The sequence below is a fragment of the Hylaeus volcanicus genome, chromosome 2 (assembly GCF_026283585.1).
Source record: "Hylaeus volcanicus isolate JK05 chromosome 2, UHH_iyHylVolc1.0_haploid, whole genome shotgun sequence".
Taxonomy (NCBI): domain Eukaryota; kingdom Metazoa; phylum Arthropoda; class Insecta; order Hymenoptera; family Colletidae; genus Hylaeus; species Hylaeus volcanicus.
Window position 1 is genome coordinate 18,186,869 of NC_071977.1, and position 23,357 is coordinate 18,210,225.

A 23,357-nucleotide genomic window follows, 5' to 3' on the forward strand; every position below is an offset into this window, starting at 1 on the left:
AAACGATCTTCCAGAAAACACAACAATGATAAATTACGAAGTACCTTGTCACTGTCAAAAAAAAAATGAAAGAATTTTTTTTTAATTCTTCGCTTAATCATTTATCTTGAGCAAAGTAAATAGCTCCATACAAAATTCCTGTTCAACATCACTTGAGACTCCGAGATTTGAATTCTCTACGAAAGCTGGAAGTGGGAAGCGTGGTAAGATCTAAATTTTTTGTTCGCAATCGAGGAAGAAGAGAAACAAATGGCTCAGACGTAATGAAGAATTCAGAAAGAAACGGAAAGAATACGGAGCAATATGCCAGGCCAGATGGTGAATTTTGTAGAGAATCATGACTCAGTTCCCCTTGAGTGCTAAACCGCACGTGCATAGCCCCAAGTTTTTTCCGCCAACGCGTTTCAATATTTCTGTCGTCGAACTGGACAGGAAATCCATAAACGCGCGATATGGATTGTTTTAATAAACTCTTCCGAAACGATGAGCTGTAAATATCACGCGTAGAATGACGATATTATTGGTTTGAATATGAAGTAATAAATTAATAAATTGCGTTGGAGACAAGCTGTTATTTGGAGTCATGAACGCGTGTCTAATGTGAAATACACGTGTAGATATCGTACCTTCAATTTTAATTGTCCCATTAAGAAGCAACCATGATGATGCATTATTAAAACAAACTACCAGTGAACTATATTTTTTTAAATATAAAGTGTTGTGAATATAAAGCACTAATTTAAACATGAAATAATGCAAAATTAAAATGTATTACACAGCTCATTGAATTTTGTAAGCAATCTCTACTTCCCACCAGCAGAGAATAAGTAAAGGATTTTCATTAAATAGACTCTCGTTTTAGTAAACATTGGTGTATAATTTTTAGGGTTCGTTAAAGAAGAGATAGATCAAATTTTATTCCAAATGTATATAGTATCTACTAAATCAATATGTACGGAAAATACGTAACGGAAAAGATCATGGCTGAGTTTCGATATTAATAATAAACACCGCCCACTAGGGCACTACTTTGCTAAAATTGACGTTCTTTAAAATATACGTTGAGTATAAAATTGTTTTTCAATCTTATATTTTTAGTGTATACAAGATTGGATACTTGTATGTTGTTGTTATCGGCCGTATTGATTTAATATCAGACCGTCGGCGCCGCACAGTGTGATATTTCAGCGATCTAGAGGAACAAACGGTAATTTTCGAAATGTTCCAAATGTATTTATGGATATTATAAACTTCAAAAAAGTAAAAAAATTACACCAAGTACATGAAAAAGTAGAGGACTCAAGGAGTTATTGAAAAATAGAAGATTCCCATAAAAAACTACAAGAAAATAGAAAAAGATGTGAAATCGAAATAAGCTGCCAGATGATTTGCCTAGATTTCCGCGGCCTGGAAGTCAAATGCTTGGCGTGGCCAGCCAAGGCATTCTTAGATCATCAATACCTACACTTTCTCTCTCACAGACTTTCAGATAATTTGTCAATTTAAAACTCTGACAATATTATGAGTCACATTATACACTTTCATTGTTTTGCGTTTTAAAATAATTCTTATTCATCGACACCTTGACCTTGCCTGGCCACGCCAACCATTTGACTTCCAAGCCGCGGAAATCTAGGCAAATCATCTGAGAGCTTATTTCGATTTCACATCTTTTTCTATTTTCTTGTAGTTTTTTATGGGGATCTTCTATTTTTCAATGATAACTCCTTGAGTCCTCCACTTTTTCATGTACTTGGCGTAATTTTTTTACTTTTTTGAAGTCTTTTATCGGATCTCACTTCTGTTTACAAATAATTTATTATATAGAATCTATTTTGAATTTATAAAAATAAAATTGATATTTCTGTAAACTCTACATAAAAAGTCTAAATTCAAAACACTTTGGTGGTATGGATCTATATTAAAAACAGTTTTCTGTATGAGTAAAGGTATTTGGCAATTCAGATTTTAACAAGTTACCTTGTAGTCAAGATTGATCAACACTTTACAACACTGGCTGCAATTTGTTATTAAACCCTACATAAAAAGTCTAAATTGAAAACATTTTGCTGATATAAATATAATTAATAATGCAATAGTGCAAAAACTTTTGACACTTGGCAGGTTATGAATGATGACATCTGTTTCGACTCTCGACGCTCGATGGCCGACGGGCCATGCCGAATCGAATGATTCCGAGAATCGACGAATGACACTCGGCTTTTGCTTAGCTCCTATTGGCTAAGAGTTGACGACGGGAAAATCATACGAAAAATACCGTTTCTGACAGATTCATGACATGATATTACGATATCTCAGTTGTTCGTGGATCGATTTGATTGATTTTGGTTTTATTCGAAAGCTTATATGCGGTTTACATTAGAAAAATGCCTTTAAATTTAGAAAATATTGCAGGCGTGTTGAGATATTTATGAAAGAAGTTTCAGGTTAGGTTGGAATGGACCATCTCTCCTGTAAAAGATACGTGGTAGCTCCAACGCCATATATACGCGGTGACGGATAATTTTTAATGTACTTGGCGCCGAGACGCTACCGCATCTCTAGATCTAATCTTACTTTACACTTTATACTTTACACTTTACACTTTACACTTTACACTTTACAATTTACAATTTACAATTTACAATTTACACTTTACACTTTTTATATCTAAATATCTTATTACAAGTTCGCAGCCATTAGCTCTGTTCTGCGACGGTTTCACGATTATATCTGACTGTTTGGTATGATGGCTAATATGCTAATGCTAACTCTCCGTTTTCGCCGCTTTATAATATCCATCCCTTCCTGAGTCTCCTACCAAAACTCCATCGAACCTTCGAGAATTCGGCACGTGCCTTGGGCACGTATCCTCCTTCGACACGTGTCCTCCTTCGGGTTATTGTCGCGCGGTTTCTTCTTTTCGCGGCCGACTCGCGGCTCCGCGTCCAGACACAAAGCCTGCTCGCCGATGATCGCTCGGCATTCGCCGTCAAACGGGCGTGGTCTGCACTTTGACGGTGTCGTTTAATATTTCTTCCCTAAATGCGAGCTATCGAAACTTTAGCACAAAAGGCCCCGCGAGGGACTTTTCGGCTTTACTTTCTTGACCGATCTCCACACGCGAACAGTTCGCCGACTCGTCGCGGCAATTAGTAAACCCATCTAACAATAAGATTCGACATGATCAAACGATGCGTTGCATTCGGGCGCTTATGATCTCGCAGACAGCCTTCCGGTCGCGGTCGAGTTGCCCTGTCCACGCCCGGTTCTTACCTCTCCCGAGCAGCATGGGCTCTCGGTGCTACGGTAAGGAGTCACCACTCCCGGTCAGTTGTTAGCTGCTGTTGTTACGGCGACATTTGCCACTCCCGAGCAGTTTTGTACTCTCGGTGTTATGGCAAATTACAGCCACGGGTTCCCCCGTGCACGTAAAGGCTTTTAGTCATGGGCGAACCCGTGAACTACTGACTCCGACCGTCAGCGCCTGAAATCGCCTACTTCCCCATTGGAAGTATCGTTAATACACTAAATGATATACGTTAAATGACAGAGTATTAAATGGTATCGTCTGTAACCTCCTTTTTTTATGTTTTATTATTTTTTTGTTACATTCTGTCCGTAACAAGCTCGATATTATTCGCGACGAAGGATTGTTCGTCCCGAATAATACCGATTACCAGGTCTCACCACGTGGAGGTTGCTGCGATTGGAGACCCGGGAATAGAAGGAATCAAAGTTCCTTCGATCTCCCTCTACATAGAGTATACATACGTAGATGCATACTCTACGAAGAGTCAACAAGCTTAATACTAAGTACGAAACCGTGGAAATCAAAGAAAGCAAACTCCCTTTGTGATTTCCAAAGTTTAAGTCTGACTCTGCCAAATAATTATTTGAACTAAATGGAAGCTAAATGGAAATTGCGACACGACGCGACCATGTAACTGGACTTACTGAGTCGATCCCGTTTCCTCTTGTTGGATCTGGACTCGAGAGGAAGACGACCTACGCCTCCGAATCAGTCCCCCACATCCTGCATCCATCTGGGAGCCACGATAGGACCGGACTTGCGCACGTCTCACTGCGCTTTGGACTTACTGCACTGCGCCGGGAGCCTGGACTACACCAGACGGGATACAGGGAGTAGAGAACTGATCCGGAGGAGCCGATTGTCTTCCTCTCGAATACAGATCCACCAGGAGGATGGCAACCGATCTTTCTCTCCTGTTACACAGTTGGTCATTTCACTTATCACATGAAGTAATAGTAACCGAAGTGGAGAACGATGTTGCGAGTCCAATATGGACTTACGAACAAACAAAAGAATTGAACAAATGATTAATAATTATTCGACAGAGAACAGACTCTCGTACACGCATGCCTTAAAACTAACCAAACCAAATTAAGATACCCACATCCAATACCAAGCTACGATAACTAAGGGAAATTACGAAAGCAAAAATGGGAGGGACGCGAGACGCGGACGCGCGATCGCAAGATCCATACCGACCGAAGGATCGTCGAAGAATGAGCTCTCACGCCTCTAATACCTGTGTCAGTCGAGGGTCGCGGCTCGCTTGTGCGTCTCGAAGTAGAGAAGGGGGAGGGCGAACAAGAACCGCGTGACGCTCAATTCGAAGACTCGTTGAATCCATCGACAAAAGAATTCATGAAACATTAATATCCCAGCAAAATCATGTTCCCCATCATTGATTAAATAATAAGTCCTGTTATTAATTAATTTAACTATTGTCAGAAATTAATATTTAGTTGGTCCAATCAATAGATATTAAAATATAGAAAAATATCTTACGATTACTTTTTCTCAACTTTTCATGTTCGGAAATATTACTTTCTCGAAAAACATTGGTATAATGAGCTGAAACTATGCAATCATCTGATGGTATACCATCACAGAAAATATCGTGAAGGATTAAGAATGCTTAAAAACCCGAACAACATCAATAGAGATAGAAGATACCAAATAAACCAAGAATGGCACACAGTCCACCCGTTGATTTAATTAATTAGGAAGGGGAAAAATACATAGGATTACATTTTCAATTTTTTTCAAATTTTTTAACTTTTATCTACTACTAAATATTTATTCCAAAACGAGAGTTTTTCAACCGTACGATTGCGAAGTGTACAGTACGTATACCGTGCTGCCATTCGCCTCGCCACGAAAGGACGAAAGATGGAATGAAACTAAAATCAGCTGGGCGATGCAAGAATGAAAGTTCTATGGAGTTCTATGGAAAGTTATATAGAGAACGAAAAGGAGAGGAACCTTGCAGGCTTCAGAAGAATACTCGAATTATGGGAGATGATATCGACTATATGCATGACATTCACATAACACTAATCGATAATGACGATTGACGTAGCATCATAGAAGTTTCCTGAGTTGAGTACGAAGTATCGATATCGACTGGTCAAACTATAACTTCAACAATATTGGCTCTTTGACGGTTCACGTCTTCAATATTTAAGTCTTACAATTTTGTAGACGCTGATATCATATTGCGATGTCGCGATGACTTCAATGTCTGATCCTGTACTCCTAGTTCTACCAAACCAATGACTCCCAAACTTTGTTAAAGAAGATTCCTAAAGAATAAACATTCCTTCATCTGGGAGATACAGTTCATTCAAAATTAAATTGGTTTCATTGATTTTCAGTTATTGAATAAATAATATTATTTAAAGAAGTTTCTCAGTGAAGGTAAATGGTCGTAAAATTCAGGATCTGAAAAATTAATCACTGCAGTAATTTACCACAATATGTAATGCAAGTTATATTATACAAAAATGTATTGCAAACATTCAAGAATCATATTTATACAGGGTGTTCAAAAAAAAGCATTCAATATTTGTATGGCGTATAGGGCACACTGTACTGAGTAAAAAAGCTTTAGTAAACATAGGTCCAAAGGTCAACCGTTTCTGAGATATAAACATTTTTGTTTGCTAGTATCATGATTTACTTACTACTGAGTTTTCGATATTTATAGAAGATTTTCCACGTGTCCACCGCTCATTTCTGTAGACGCTTGGCATCTTCTTCTTACAGAATCGCTAACTCTCTCGAAAATCCCACATTTCTGTCAAATTATTTGACAAGCATGGTGGATTCGGTTACGTAGTTCTTCTAAGTCATTTATCGGCGTGGAATACACTTGGCTTTTTAAATATCCCCATAAAAAGAAGTCCAGAAGATTTAAATCGGGGGATCGAGGATGCCATGCAACTAGTCCACCACGTCCAATCCACCTTTGACCGAACCTCGTGTTTCGCATGCGATGGAAGCAAATAAGTCAATCATGATACTAGCAAACAAAAATGTTTATATCTCAGAAACGGGTGACCTTTGGACCTATGTTTACTAAAGCTTTTTTACTCAGTACAGTGTGCCCTATACACCATATAAATAATGAATGCTTTTTTTTTAACACTCTGTATAATTGCTTCCTCGAGTTTAGGAGAGGGAACATTTATCAAATGAAATAAGTGGAATATTTAAAACATAATGCTACAGTTTTTAAACTCAACTGATTAATGCACAAAAAGATGTTTATGTTATTCAGAATTGTTTACTTTAAAAATCCTCTTTTTTTCAAAACTGCTATATATTTTCTAATAAATCTTTGAGTATAGAACTTTCTAAATGTATAAATGTGTATTTATATATTCCACTAATTGACTATTCCGTCACAAAGGGATTGAAATAACGATAGCAGAGCAATCTATTGTATATCGACGGAATCGTCTTTCGTATTAGCCAATTGTTTGAGATTTGAATAGTCCGTCGAGGAGGATCGAATCCGTGGGAGTGACTTTTGCAACATTTAGGAAACATCGATAGTGCGAAAGCGTGGGTAGCCCATAGCAGGAGTTTTGTCACGTAGCCCCTGGGTTCTTGATAGTTTGCATAGCCGGGATAACGTCACCTCTGATTCACATGAAATTATATAGCGAACAGAACAGATACACCAAGCTCATAAAAGTAGGTAGACGTACAATCAGTAGTGCACATATTTGAGTTTCTGAAGATAATAAACCAGAGTTCGATCCCCGATAGCTTCTAGTCACACATTTACAGTACTTAGTTGACTATCTTCGAGTTTCATCAAAGTTGATACACAGATATATTATAAAAAAATATTAGTTAAATATTCTTTTTTAAATGGACAGTCATCTAAAGTTTGGGGATAAAATACTTATTCAGTTCAGTTGCTAAAAAAGTATTTAATTGTTATTCTGAAACAATGTTAACTATGTAAAGAGTTTGGATGTTGAAGAGCAATCACAAGATCTGAATAGAAATATTATTAAGTCACGGGTAACGCCACTGAAGTCAATCAGATTATTTTCTAATACTTACTAGCCACAGAGACACCACTTTTCAACTTTGTATGTCTTTAAAATTATTAATTGTTTAAATACAAGTTTAACCAATTAACCATGGAATTACACAAAACTTATATTTTCTCATGAAACATTCCGTCGATATTGTCCGCAGAAGATCTGTTTTAATTAGATATAAAGTGCTTCGTGTTTGACTCCAAATGCAATTAAAGGGTACACGTTAAATAACACGCATAAAACTATATTTTGTGTACCTCGTTAATTTACCAAAAAAAGGTTTGATAAAGCATCAAATAAAAAAGCAGTTTGCTACCCTCATACTTTCCGAGAAAATAATCTGTACCGCTTCAGACAGTACACCCTCTATTTCAGGTCACTGAATCGCATTCTCCGACTAACCCCACGGTATTAATTAAACGCGAGAGTAGCGGTACATCGCGAGTAGAAACACGTTCAAGCAATTAAAAATTACTTTTTGCGATTCGTACGACAACAGTTTGAACCAATTATAGCACGTTGCGTGGGCCAAAGATCGATACAATTTTATTCGAATAATAAATGATACATGGAAATATCATATATTGGTTTATTCTAAACATTTATTCCTTTGTCCAGCGTTTCAACCAACAGGTTCTTATACTCTTCTGAAAACAAGATTTTATATCACTTTCCTGTCGAGTTCAACTTTAAACTTTGTTGATTTTACCTTTAACACTCCTATTTTCATTATTAATTTACACTGTTACATTCTTACTTTCATAATACCTTAAATTTTCTCATTTCACAAATAACATCTACTTTATAATTTCTGCTTTATTAAATAGTTTCAGCTTTGACAATCCTCTTTTAATAAATAACTTCAATTTTAACATTCCTGCTTTCACATATAGCCACAACTTCAACATTCCTGATTTTATGAGTAATTCCATTATTAATATAAGTAACAACAATTTGAATTAAACTTTTCTAATGTGATAGAATATTCCACTTATTATAGCCTAAATTCAAAATTCTTTTTTCAAGATTTAGATGGATACGTTAATCCAAAACTGACAGTAACTTTGCTGTACAAGTATTGAACTTAACGAACAATTACATATACAATATATATGATAATCCTTAATGCATTAAAAAAAATGATTATTTTAAAAATTGAAAAATGAGACACCGAAGAAAATCGTTCCTGTAGATTTACTGTTTCTTAGCCATTTTGAAATATATCTTAACAAAAGAATTTATATATCAAGTTCAATAGGTGTACTATAAAACCACGCTTCGTCTTGCACTAAAATATGTATTTAAATTTTTTAAATAAATTCTTAAATTTTGTGATAGCTGCATGTGCCCTCTAAAATGATTTAATTTTTTCAACCTATGATACGTACATACAGTGGGTGTAGAAAGTATTCGTACACCGATCAATTTCCAAAAAAAAATATGTAAAATTATAATTTTTTAATTTATTTTTTATAAACAATGACATTCTACATATTCTAGGAAATCTCTAGAATACATAGAGTACAACAAAAATAGCTATTTATGTAAGTTGCAAAATTAACAAGAAAAAAACAATTAATCGATAGAAATATTGAAGCAATAAGTATTCGCACAACTGTTTAATTTTTAAAACTTGATTAAAAAAAGAAAAATTTACATTAATTTATAAATAATTAATACTTCGTGGGATTTCCTTTTGATTTTATAATTATTGCAACTATTCTAAGCGTTAAATTAACTAAATTATTAATTATTCGAAGTGGGATTTTCTTCAATTCCTCTATTAGAGCCATTTTTAAATGTACTTTACTGGAAATTTGATGTTTTCTAATTCGTACGGAGCAATAAACTAATGTGTTTACTTTACAAACTCTACTGTAAATGGTTCGTCATAAGAATCGTACAAATACTTATTCCTTCTATACTTTTACTCACTTTTCGCTTTTTTTCTTTGTTAATTTCACAAATTATATTAACTAGTAAATGTTGTTTGGACTATATCTATCTTAGAGACTTCCGAGAATATGTAAAATATCATTGATCCCAAAAAAAGAAGTTAAAAAACTACAATTTCACACAAAAGTTTTTTGGAAAAATCGATCGATGTACGAATACATTCTACACCCACTGTACGTTTTACGTAAAACGTACTCAACCGAGGGATTCGAAGCTTTCGCGAATCTTCGTAGCAAGCTCTTTACCTGCTGTCTATTTATACCAACGAATGGTAGTTCTCAGTGACGTATCTGAACCCAATAGTCAGCAAGTGCGCGTTCGTTAAATTGCGAAGCTCTCCAATGATCATTCGGCTCTACGTTTCCAGAGGTCCAATTGCGCGGTTCATCGTGCCGATGTTGGCCTCCCGAAACGAAGCCGCTTTGCACGCGAGTGTTCAATTTATTTACAGGATGTGTGCGTGCGGGAGTGCTTGAACTATGAGTAATACTCGTGGAAAATGTGGCGGTACGAAGAAACTGCTAGCTGCCGACTAATTAGGACTGGATCGATAGCGTTGAGGATCATTCTTAGGCACCCTCCATTCAAAGAATTGATTGTTCCTGGCGTCAGAAGTGAAGTTCTCCCGGAATGGATTCGCGGAACGGGACATGCAGAAGAAATAGCTGCGTCATATTTCTTGAAAATGTTCGCAGTTCATACCTCATGCGAAGAAAATAACGAATGGACAATTTTTTGAAATTTTAAATTGGAAATGACTATAAAATATATACGACATTGGATTGAAAGTATATCAGGCTAATAGACTAATTATTGGAGGCGTAGAAGTACGGTTCGGAAACTTGGAGGACAATGAAAAATATGTGGCTAATACGTAAAATGTTAAACGCGCATTTTATTGAAAGTTTGACATTGCTCCTTTAAAACAGAAAAATCTTCATCTTTTTTCTATATCTCTAATCATTTGATTTAAGATTGTGCATATGTAGGAGAGATAGATAAATCCTCGAAATAACACCACATACCACATACGAAATAATGTCCTTTTGACTGAAAATCAGCAAATGTATTCCTCTCCACATATTGAAAAAATTATTATTTATAGAAAAATTTGCGAATAACGGATAAAAGCTTGTGCTGAAACAAATTAAGCAATTTGAAACCGTTTCAAATATTCTCATTGATTATTCTCCCTATAAAAATTTGTATTTATAAAAATCGTGTGAATTTGTGAAAGTTTACAAAGAAAGTGTTTGGGACGACCTCCAATTACTTAATATATTGTAATAAACAAGTTCTGCTAATCTATACGTGTAATAAAAATTGCAATTTGAATTATAAAATGAAATCACACTTCACGTATAATAAGCTAAACCAAGATAGTCCTCTTATATTTTTAAATAATTCTTTAGCAAGTGTCCTTTCGGAAATCTACGTTTTAAAATTACTTCCATAACAATTTTCGTTAAGACTCGATTTTACTCAATTTTTAATCTACAGTGTATTTCAGTGATTTTCAATAATGTAACGTCTGGCATTTATCGTTATTAGACATTTCAGTTGTGCGTCTTCGTCGGCTTTAGGATTTTGTTTTTTAATAACAAAGTATAGCTATCATCATTGTCGTTGTGGGTACATTAATATACATAATAATATATAAATTAAATAAATCGTATCTACTTCATACCATTTCTGATCTATTAAAACACAAAACCCTAAAGCTACTTTTGGGAGTCATATAATAATATTAAAAAGAAACATATAAAATTACAAATACTACAAGAAACTTAAAGTAGTAAATTCAGTCATTAGTTCTCATTTTTTAATGACCAGACATTTATTATCGTATATTATATTATTATTGTATTTCGTTACATATTCGAAGCTAGCGTGTTTTATATTAAAAATTCATATCAAGAGTGAACAATAGTGTGTCGTTATTTCTGTCAACAAATAACAATCACGAGAGAGATTACAGAAATAAATAATACTTATAAGTGGGCCACGAGCCAGAGATGATTGAGGAACACTGGTGTAGTTCACTAAGGGCTCTCTCGAAAAACGGACGAAACAGAAGTTTATCGGTCCACTCAATAATTCAAAGGGAATTAACGAACGAATGCATTATCGGATTTCGCCGCTCGGAAGACCTCTAATTCTGCATGGGCTTCCAACGATTCGTTTTGTTGTACGATTCGCGAATTAGCGAATCGTTAAACACGGATTAAAATTCTTCGTTAGAGTGAAACGTTATTATTGGTTATTTCGCAAGGTTAATTACGAAATTAATTATTGCCGTTTAGTGCATCGTGTTAAGCTCCAATGAGGAGACGGGCAACCTTGCGGAGAAGGTCTCGTCGATATTTTATCGATACCGTAACACCTATACATCGAACGTGCTAAATATAATCCCTCTGAATACTACGAACAATGTAAAATCTGCGTCTTGCACGTGTCGGTCGATCATGGGACGTGTCGAGCATGCGTTTCCGTTATGATCATTTACGCGAAAATTCTAGATCGCGTCCAAGCAAAACAGAAGCCTTTGGCCTTCGTTTAGAACGGCTATTCCGTAGGAATTTATGCGGACAATTGTCGTGCTCATGCGTGCTTAGCATTCGTGGGAGGAATCGTAAACATATCGGGGGTGTCGCGATGAATAGGGTTGTTACATAAAATTGAATTTGTAGGAAATGAGAAAAATGTTCGATAAATCGAAGAAACATTACAGTATACATGAAAACTGAAATGATCGGTTTGAAAATGTATTTTAGATTCAAAATGAAAGTGGCACAACCCCGAGGAGAGTAATTCTTTAAGATTTTTTTCTCTACTGTGGAGTTATGACAGTAATAGAATGATAAGAATGGAAGACTAATTTTAGAATTTTTTATTTCAGGATTTAATAGAGTGCTTATTTCTTTCTGATTAAATAACATGTACAATTTAAATTATGGAATGGTATCATCTCACGTTGAATGAATAGAACATTTTGTTCATGCCCGTTTTATAGTGCAGAAATTATTATTAGATTCATAGAGAATATTATATTTACATGTTTTTCAACAGAGATCTATTCCTTTTACATAGCTAAAGTCAAGTGTCGATTTTAATGAAATTTTACGTACATGATTACTGGTCTAACATGAAAACTATGTTGTTCTTCGTTGTTACTACTAAAAAAAAGATGCCTCAAAGAAGAAGTGCACTGCTCTCTGGAGATCCACGAATTAATAGGAAACGATATAAAAAATTAAAATTCCAAAGAAAAATCTTCAGTTATTCTATATTTATTTTCTTGCAATTTTGTTTCGCTACTGTCATTTTCAATTAATATTCGATAACTTAGTTTTCAAATTCTGAAAGGTGATAATCAACCTATCTGTCTGAAAGTATTTCCACGTGTTCGTTTCGATCAAGTTTTCTTCAATTTCTGATTGATCTGCTCGACTTTGGTAAAAGTCATACTCCTTGATATCGGTGACTTCTGCGTTACGTAAACAACCATTGAAAGTAAAGATAGAATATGAACATGAATATTCAAATGTTTCGTGTCTCCCTTGAAAAATGTCAGTGGTCGAGAAGAAAGGTTAAAGGTACGGTAAGGTCGTAAAGTACCCATGCGTTGCATAAATCCCATGAAGGTAAGGTGTTCATTAAAAATATAAAAAATTATTGTCATTTATAATAACAATATTCCTGATTCTTGACGACCCACGATCATTGGCGATGCTTCAACAATAAAAACACTGTGTAAACAATCTGTGTATTGCATCTATTATTTTTATAAATATATCTGCTGAAGATACCCTTTCTTTTAATATATATTTATGATACAGTGTGTAAAAAAATCTCAATCATGGAATCACAAATTCTTTATCTGATTTAGCCTATTAATTTTTACATAAAATCGATACAGTGTAATGAGAATAATAAATAACTATTTTTTGATACTTTTATTATTATAGCAAATCAAATTCTCTCTTGTTATTTATTTTTAATAAATATACTTTATAAATTATGAAAATCATATATACTGCACACCATTTGTGTTCTTTTGTTGAAAAACAAAATCTTAAAGCCTCTTCCGGAAAACCTTTTAGAAATCCACTATTGGTGGAATTACTTTATCGTCTCTACAAAATACTTTTGTTTTAAAATATGTGTGGCTACGATATAATCTTTACGTAGTTTACGTGTACATATTGTTTCAATAGTTGAACAAATTTCATGTTCTGAACGCATCAGCGGGTAATGATAGTCATCGACGCGGCTTCGAATCTTCCTCGACCACCAATAAACAGCAAGGCAAACGGAAAGCAACGAACAAACTGTGATCTTTGTTGATAGTTCGTAGCTTAAGTCAAACACGCGAGGCAGCAAATTGCAACTTAAACAAAGAATGAGCCTTCAATAGGATTTCAAAGCGTTACTGTACCTGTCTAATCAGCATAAGTAGTTCGACGTGTTGGCTATGCAAAAGTATTGGTGCCTTCTTGCATCTGTGATTGTTCGTCTGCAAGCCTATATTGTACACTAATTTTTCCCACTTATGGGATAGGAATTGGTTACAAGAAAGTTAAGAATATTTGTTGTATTATTAAAGTATTTATAATAGTACAAGTTTATATATATATATATATATAATCGAATACTCGAATTAATTGTATATAAAAACTAACTATATATATATATAGTTAGTTTTTATATACATTTAATTCGAGTTCTTTATTTACACTTATATTTTACAAATACCTTATGTATACGATTAATTAACATTTTATGTTTATATTTTAATTTTTTCCATTTACTTAATATTAATCTTTATGTAATTCCTCTTCTGGATACGTAATCATTATACTGAAAAAGACCTAAAACAAGAATCGAGACGTTCATTATAAATAGTACCATGGCTGAACTGATTAATTTCTTATTTGATAATAATAAAAAAATGCAATATCAAATACAGAAAGAAAAAATGACGAGAAATAAATACAAGTCAAAATAAATATTATTTCTTATGGAGATTTATGTTTGATCTCCATATGGAGGAAGTATATAGTACTTATTTAGTTAACAAAATCATGATATTCCTTCCTTCTCCTGTCTCCTTTGGGAATCTCCCTGGATTTTAAAATATCGATGTTTGCATATCGTGATTTTCATAATTGGTCGCGCGCATTACATTTTTATTTGATTTGCCTCAAGAAACATTTCTGTCTAAACGTTGTGCTGATTTAAATACACGTGTGCTACTTGCTATTTGCACTTGGCCTAATAAGATGAATCAAAGTACATCCCTCATACATTTATCATTTGATATTTGTGGGTAAAAAGAGGTTAGATTTCCTTTTTCGTTGCGAGAGGTTAAAGGTTAATCCAAAGGTAATGTAGCTGTCAAATCTGTGCGTGACTTGTCAGTACAAACACTGCGTCAGTCATACCTGCGAACACTATGCCACGCGTGTCCTACGAATTCTGCATTATTCTACCTTCCGTGTCCTCCACGAAACTTTCTGAACCTTGCCCTATTCGAAGACTTCTCTCTGCTACTTCGAAAATCTTTCGAAGTCATTATACAAGGTGTCCGGTAAAATATTCAGTGGTCTTTCCTTACGTGTTCGGCAGGTAATTCTAAACAAAAAGTTTCATAAACTATAGATCTATCACATATTCTTCTCGTTTCAAGTAATTTTTCATATATTAAAAAATGCTTAGTCTTTACTATAACGTAATTGGCACTATATTTCTTTCAAATCACTATTATTTGTTGTATCGTAAATTTGGTAGGAGTTAATTTTTATCGTTGTAGAAAACATGTTCTAATAGGAAATGGGATGCAGTATGATAACACTAGTTTACAAAATAAAAAAAAAATGTACATTCAATGACACATATTTTTTCTCATGTATTTTGGCCTACTAAACTCGAAAATCGCAAAAAAAACTTTTCTATAGATAGGTTTTTTTATATGAATTTTTGAATTTTTTTCGATTATTTATGACATACCTTCACATTGTAGGCTATATCTCGAGTTAGAAACGTCTGATTGGGCCATACAAGACGCCATTTTAAAGGTAATCGAATTTCCACAATTGTTTTTCACATTATTTTCCAATCGGTTCAATGGTTTAAGTGTTACGAGCCAATATGTATGAGAAACTTTGATTTTTAGGCTAAAATAGAACACTAATATTTCTTCCATCGCCATGGAAAAATATAAATTGTCAAATTATGTCCAGTTTCTTATTGTTTACGTATAGATCGCACTGTTACAAAGAAAACAAGCTTTTGGTTGAAGACAATCTATGGATAAATACCGGAGTTAGAAACAATTGAGTAAAGGTACAAAAATCCCAATTTTACTCTGTTTTTGTATTTTTTTCCTATTTATATAGAAAACATTTATTTAATTAATTTCGATTAGAAATCATTTCGGCTTTTGCTTTATCTTCTATTATTCGTTGGGGTCGTTTCTGTGATGAGGAACTAAATGTAGTCTCCCACCATTCTTTCATCCCAATATCCGTGATAGCGCTGCTCAATAGTTTAGGGCTCGTGGCTCGGCACAGTATGAATTATAAGGAAGTTGTTGAAGATTTGCTAATAAATTAAGGAAAAATGGATATGGAATGCATATTGTTATTCTATTTGATTTGACAAAATGGAAAAATTTGTACATTTAATTTCAATTTTAATTTCAGCAGGCGTAAATATGTCGCTCAAAATTCATTTTTTACATTCTCACTTAGATTTTTTCCCGGAGAATCTTGGCGATGTAAGTGACGAACACGGCGAAAGGTTTCACCAATATATAAAAACTATTGAGGAGCGCTATCAAGGATATTGGGATGAAAGAATGTTAATAGACTACATTTGGTTCCTTATCAGAGAAACGAACCCAATGAATAACAGAAGACAAAGCAAAGGCTGAAATTATTTCTAATCGAAATTAATTAAATAAATGTTTTCTATGTAAATAGGAAACAAATACAAAAACAGAGTAAAAATGGGATTTTTTTACCTTTACTCAATTTTTCCTAACTCCGGTATTTATCCATAGATTTTCTTCAACAAAAAGCTTGTTTTCTTTGTAACAGTGCGATCTATACGTAAACAATAAGAAACTGGACATAATTTGACAATTTATATTTTTTCATGGTGATGGAAGAAATATTCGTGTTCTATTTTAGCCTAAAAATCAAAGTTTCTCATACATATTGGCTCGTAACACTTAAACTATTGAACCGATTGGAAAATAATGTGAAAAGCAATTGTGGAAATTCGATTACCTTTAATATACAATTATTTAATATTCGATTACCTATAATAATACAATGTGAAGATATGTCATAAAAAAATCGAAAAGAATTCAAAAATTCATATAAAAAAAACCTATCTATAGAAAAGTTTTTTTTGCGATTTTCGAGTTTAGTAGGCCAAAATACATGAGAAAAAAGTTGTGGTATTGAATGTACATTTTGGCTGTAAACTAGTGTAATAGTTCAAAATCTTTTTAGTCTCACAGTGTGGTGTGAGGAATAATTTTAATTGGCATATAAAATCAAAATTCTTTAAGAATCAAATTTGCATCTTCCTTTGCTATTTTTGCATTGACATAATGGAACTGCGTACAGTAAATCCTGTCTAAAATGCGCGAAAATTCCCTGTCTAGGAGGCACGTGACTATTCCCACCACTTCTAGGAATTGCTTGCTCGGGGTGAACTTCAACGTCATCCATCCCTCATTTATGAGGCGAAGCGCAAAAACTTATTAAAGGGGTCGAAACGGTCGATATAATAAAAATCGACCCTTTTCGATCCTTTTAATAACCTTCTGCGTCGCGTCTTAGACATATGAAACAGCAGGTTTATTAAATAAATTGCAATTAAATTTCACCTACCTCGTTCTTCACTGACACAACCCAGACCCAATCTGAAACCTGAGACAGGATTTGTAGTATAATACTACTGAAATAGAGATTCTTACAGTAGGTCCTTTGCTTAAACCATAACAATTTTGTAAATCTATCTACAGTTGCACGATTACGTAGAATAGAATCAAATTCCAAAAGATTTCTAAAATAAGTCGAGCGTATACCATGACGCATGAGACCTGTTATTAAAATTAAAGGGTTGTGGAAAAACTAGTAAGCCACAATAACACTTCCAAATATTGATACAAACAAATTATATTGCAAGATAGAACATACTCTAAATGCAATAAATAATTTAAATTCCTTAAGACAATAACGAAATAATTATCAACATTAATGAGTTTCCCTTGTTATAAATTATTTCAGTAATGAAATAAAATTAAAGGGTTGCGAACAAAATAATAAATTATAATACCACTTCCAAATATTGATACAAACAAATTATATCACAAGATAGACCATACTCTACATGTAATGAAATAGTGTAAAATCTCTAAGGCTATAACAAAACGATTATCGACGTTGATTTTCCCTTGTTATAAATTATTTCAATAATAACAAATACTTTTTAGGTAAATTTTGATGACTGATTCACTTTCGCTCCTCACTCCACTTCCCAAGTGTACACATTCATATTATCAAAGACAAACTCTGTACATTTCACATCTTTCATTTAACGATTACCCAAATGCAGGCCACTTATTGGCAAGGGTCAGGATGCGGGTTGATTCAGCCCTGAGTGCACGGGTTGACGAGGCAGGTATGCGAAACGTACGCGTTCAACGGGCCACCTGAGCGCAGGTGTGACCGTACCTTTAACGTGAGCCGAGTGGGTGGCTCGTAGGGTGGTTTATCGACCAGGATACGAACCTCTGGAGGCTCAGTATTCGCGGGACCACCACCCCGTCGAAGCGATCTCACGGAGCGGGATTCTCGGTTCGCGGTGCGTCACCTCTCTCTTCGTCGAGAAGCTCGATGTTCCGTTGACTCGTGAAAAACGTATACCTGAGTCTCTCGGCAATTCTCGCGGCGAATCGACACGGATTTTCACGGAGGTTCGTCGATAACTGTCAGCAAAGTAAGTTGCACCTCATCCCGATGTGATTACACTCGCCCTGGCCAGGCTTCACCGCGAACCCAGATCGACGCTCTCTTTGGGTCACCGATTCCGAACCATTCTAACGAACGGAATATAAATTGCAAATTGCAAGTTGCATCGATCACTCAGGCTTGTTCCCTCGGGAAACGACACTGCCCCGCCGACAACAGGGAATGTAAATACACTGGGTCTCGTGACACACTGGGTTGAGCGACTCTTTCTCGTCCGATCGGTGAGGATACGACGCCAAATCGGGACAGTTTCTAACAAGGAAACTCTGGACCAGAGATGGGTGGGATTTTATTCGAGTGATGGACCACGAATGAAATTTACGAGTGGCAGTCTTTTTTCCAACATTTATTCGAGCAAAACACATAAATTATTATTTTATTGTATGATCCGAATTTTAATGTTTAATCAACGATTAACGGCATAGAGCGTAGTTTATCGTTTATTCGTTGTTTAAAGTTTATATCTTCACTGTATTTTTACGCGTGAATCAATTGTTCGTTGTGAATTATCTCTATTTAATTCAAACTCTAATTTTTGTGTAACGATTAATAGATAAAACGATATTTGTTTTTGTTTGTTATTCGAAACTTGTATCTAGATGACAAATCCCCCTGTCTCTGTTCTGGCAACGGAGCGATTACGAACGTTTCGGTGCACTATCTGGACCAGAGGTCGACAAACTGTTTTTGAGAAGGGTTGGGTAGCGTACATTTTGGGTTTGTGGGCCAAAAAGTAAAATCGCGGATACTATTTCACTCACTGAATGCACCAGACAGGCAATGAAATTTACACAATTTTTTATTAACAAAGTCCAGAATATAATACTACTCGTATTAATATTAATTAATATAATTATTATTTTTTAAAAATTAGTAGAAAGAATGAAATTGTTCGTAATAAAATAACCATTATCAAAATGGTGTTCACTTAAATCCAATTCATAAGGTGATTTTGCTAATATGATTTTTGTTAATAATTAATATATATAGTTAGAATAGAAGCTCAAAGTAGATGTTCTTTATCATCAAAACATTGCAGATACTCATGAGATAAATCTCATTTAGAAAGCGATGTTACGTATTTTATCTATGAAATGTCTTTTAAGTGAGTCATGTGTGTTATTCAAGAACTGACAGGATGTTTCTTCACGTTTTCTCAAACACATTCATAACACAAATTTCAAATATCTATTACGAGATTAATATTTAGATTGGGAATTTGAAACATATCAATTTTATGGGATTCAGCAGTACAAATGTAACTCATTGGAAAATTTTTCCGAAATACAGCCTTCTACATAACTTGAAACGTAAAATTTAGAAATAAATCACATCTGTACAGCCCACAAAATAAGAAATGAACATTTTGTTCAATCCTTCATGGGCTCATTTGTCTTTAGCAGATTATAAAACATTCAAGAAAAAAGATAAATATCTTTTTATGTGTTGTTTATTGGATAAGGAGTAGAAGTTTAATTATAAAATGAAATTGTTTCACGTTGCATCCCTATGCAGTATATATTCCTATTCGTCATCCATTATTCCGATAAAATTTTCAGTCATTTTACATCAAAATACTCAGAACACCGTAGAAATATTTTTATCAACATGATTTATTACATGTACATATTAGATTTATTAAGTCGTTACAAATAATACGTAAATCATTCCACTGTTATCGCTGTGTCATTTACTAATAGTAGTTGACAGTAAAAACATTTATTATCAAAAATAAAGTAAGAAAATTTCCTATAAAAATGGCATGGTGTGTTTTTTTTTAAATAACAATTACGTGTAACATGGCGAGAAAGCTTTGAACTTTAGTTTATAAGGACATTAATGTACACACCGTCGTTATTAATTTAGACTATCGTTATTGAAAGATTTTAATCGTTTATTGAAAAAATGATCAAGAAGTAATTTTATATGCGTCTGTGACTGGTCGAATGAGAATCGAAATTAAAAATTTAATATTGTGTTCAAACTTTTCACATTATGTTACATTCAAACTATTACCAAAAATTTCCTAATCTCCATTTTTGTTAATTATTTTTGCAATACACACAGAAGCATGTACAATGAATCAATTTCTTACATCTGTAGAATATTTTACATATTATTTGTAACGACTATAGGAAAGTAAAGGATTCTCTAAAAAGAGTTTCTAGAATTTTGACTTTTAACAACAAAATGCGTCTGTCAGCATAGTTGTAGTAGATACCCAAGAGACATCATTTTTCACGCTCAATGAACTGCAAAAACGATATAAAAATTTATATTTCATACCTTCGTCTTTTATTAACAAACAGAATCCTAAAAACTCTTTCAAGAAACTCTTCATATGGAAGAAATCAGCTCGCTAAAAATATTCCCATAATCAAATAGAAAATGGCTGGTGATTTTGGAATATTTCGATCCGTGAAGATAATTTCACAATCATTTTCGCCACAGTCAAATGACCCAGTTGACGATCGAATACTCATCATGGATACGCGAGATACTGCCCGACGACCTACAGTGACCCATTTATCGATTCGCCAGATTTTAATGAACTACTTCTAGAATTGTTTTCATCGCGTTCACCTCGGCATACGGGCGTTATAGTGCACGCACCGGCTGGTTTTGTTCCTAGCTGTCGCTTCGGAGAGTGTGAAAAGCCTGTTCGCTGAACGATGAAGTCGGGTTAAACGAAGTTGAGTTGGAATAACGAGGAAACTCGCGCTCGCAGCGCGCTACGTGTATTCAGCGGCACAGTTGTCTCGGAAGAACGTGTTCGTCCGCGTTATGCGTCCTTTAGAATCGCATAAAATTGTTTAAGTCGGAGTTACGAAACGTCACTAAAACCTTCGAAGAGCCCACTTTTTGCGACAAAAATTCCCTCGTTGAATCAGGAGACTTCAAATGTTTGTGCAATCCCTGGCTTGCAGTGGTTTATGCATTTATGACAAGTTTAAATATGAACAAATATAGAAAATAACAAAAGTAAAATACTTGTTACACCAGTTAGAATGTGAGAGATAGTATATAATTTTTATGTGTGTCTGTAGGAATGAGTTTGTATAAACATCTACTGGCTAGTAAACTTTCCTTACATATACATTTTATAATTTTTAACATATTCGTTCCTTTTTAAACTTTTAACTGCTATGCTGAAATAGACATTATTATAGAAGCTCAAGTTCGAGAAAATACCAGTTTTTACTTCTTTACTTAATTTTTACGTATACCTAAAGATTGAAAACCGTAGTGAAGTGAACCGCGTTTTTATCGATATTTACGTAGGAGTACACATGCAAAACTATACCTTCAAATTCATTGGTAACAATTTCTAATATAATTTTTATTTAAAAATATGACTATTAAAAAATAGAGTCTGAAATTAATTTAAAACCAAATACATTTTCTGCTGTTAATTACTTCAATAATGAAGAAATGAAAGCAGAGTTCTGGTATGCTAGATAAAAAAAGAAGTCATTGTCAAGAACGTCTATTTTAGAACCTGATACAAATTCAAAATCATGATAAATTAATGTTAATATTCAAACTATCTCAATTTTTCAAATTCAGATCACTGCAAGAAGAATTGGTCTTTTTAAAAGTGGCTCTTTGATTAATTACGTGCACCGCCATTTTTTAAAATATACAAAGAAATTTACTTAATCATCAAGATACATAGAAACATTGTATAGAAGATAAAACCTGGATTTGCACTCATTTTAATAGAATTAACTTCCAAAGAAGTCTTTGTCTGTCTAGCTCTTTTAAAGCTGCTATGTAGAGCATTAGAATATCAATAGAACAACAGAGAGATCCCATAAGGCCGTGCCTTTTTAATATAACGCTGCTAAGATTCGAATCTTTAAGAAAATGCCCGTGAAAAATCAACTTTTGGATCTGAAATCGCCGAACTGGACTTAAGGAGCTATTCTTTCGCGTCGCAACCTAATATCCGCGAGTAGGACGCTCGTTGAAGTTGCTCTACAAATAGGTACGACAAAGCAAGGGGTACACTGACCTCGATTACCAAATCCATCGTGGCGGATATAGCTATGGTGGCTGGAACAGAGCCAGGCAAAGTTGCAACTGCATTTAGTGCGACTGGCGATCGTGAGTCAACGTACGAGGAATCTCTCGTCGCGGACACGTTCATAAATCAATGGTGTTCGGCGTTTACGAGGATTCCGACCTTTCACAGGGTCGATAATTAGGTCTCCTTGATTCGGAGCTGGCAAACGATCGATCGGATATTCGATTCGCTGTAAAACTCGACTCGCTTGTACAGGAGGGAGCGAGGACCTGACGCGACGCTAGGAAGACCGTGAAGTTTCACGCTTTCGAGTAATCGCGTTCGCTGTAACATCAAAGACCAATCGATGAAGGTAAATCTTTTCATCGGGAAATACAAGAAGGCATAATACGTTTAAGGGTGTGCGCCACCTTGGTGGCTTCGAAACAGACAAGATTCTCACTGCTTTCTTCGTGACAACATTATTATACATCTGACTGAAATCAACTTTAAATGTAAATATAGGATTGGCTGCTTTAATTATTAATTATGAATACTAATTGACTTGTTATTTAGGGATATACACTCCCAGACAAAAAGATAGCACACCTGTGCTATCTTTAATATCTCGTGTTAAGATTATGCTAGCGTGAAAACTCGTGAGTTATATGTAAAACGTACCTTCTACGAATATGTAAACATAACATAGATTGACTTTACTTCAATGATTTCTCTTAATTCGAAGACAAGCAAGTAATCCGACGCAGACAAAATGATAGCATACTTGAAAAATAAAGATATATATTTCATATAACACGACTACCACAACAAAAGTATACATATTTCTTACAATAATAGATATACAAAACTATATTTTTCTAATAATGCGTAGAACCCCCTTTGTTTTCTATCATTTCCACCATCCTTTAAGGAAAAGAATTACATATATAATTGTTTAATTTTTATTTGTGTTAAATTTT

General features: G+C 34.4%; 1 protein-coding gene across 1 annotated transcript in view; it reads left to right on the forward strand.

Annotated features, from left to right (window-relative positions):
* Positions 1 to 18,140: 18,140 nt before the first annotated feature.
* LOC128872032 (uncharacterized) overlaps positions 18,141 to 23,357 on the forward strand; it is a 41,602-nt gene continuing 36,385 nt past the window's right edge. Inside the window, exon 1 of the mRNA XM_054114312.1 lies at positions 18,141 to 18,339. The gene's annotated coding sequence lies outside the window, so the exon portion shown is untranslated. The remainder of the gene's footprint in view (positions 18,340 to 23,357) is intronic.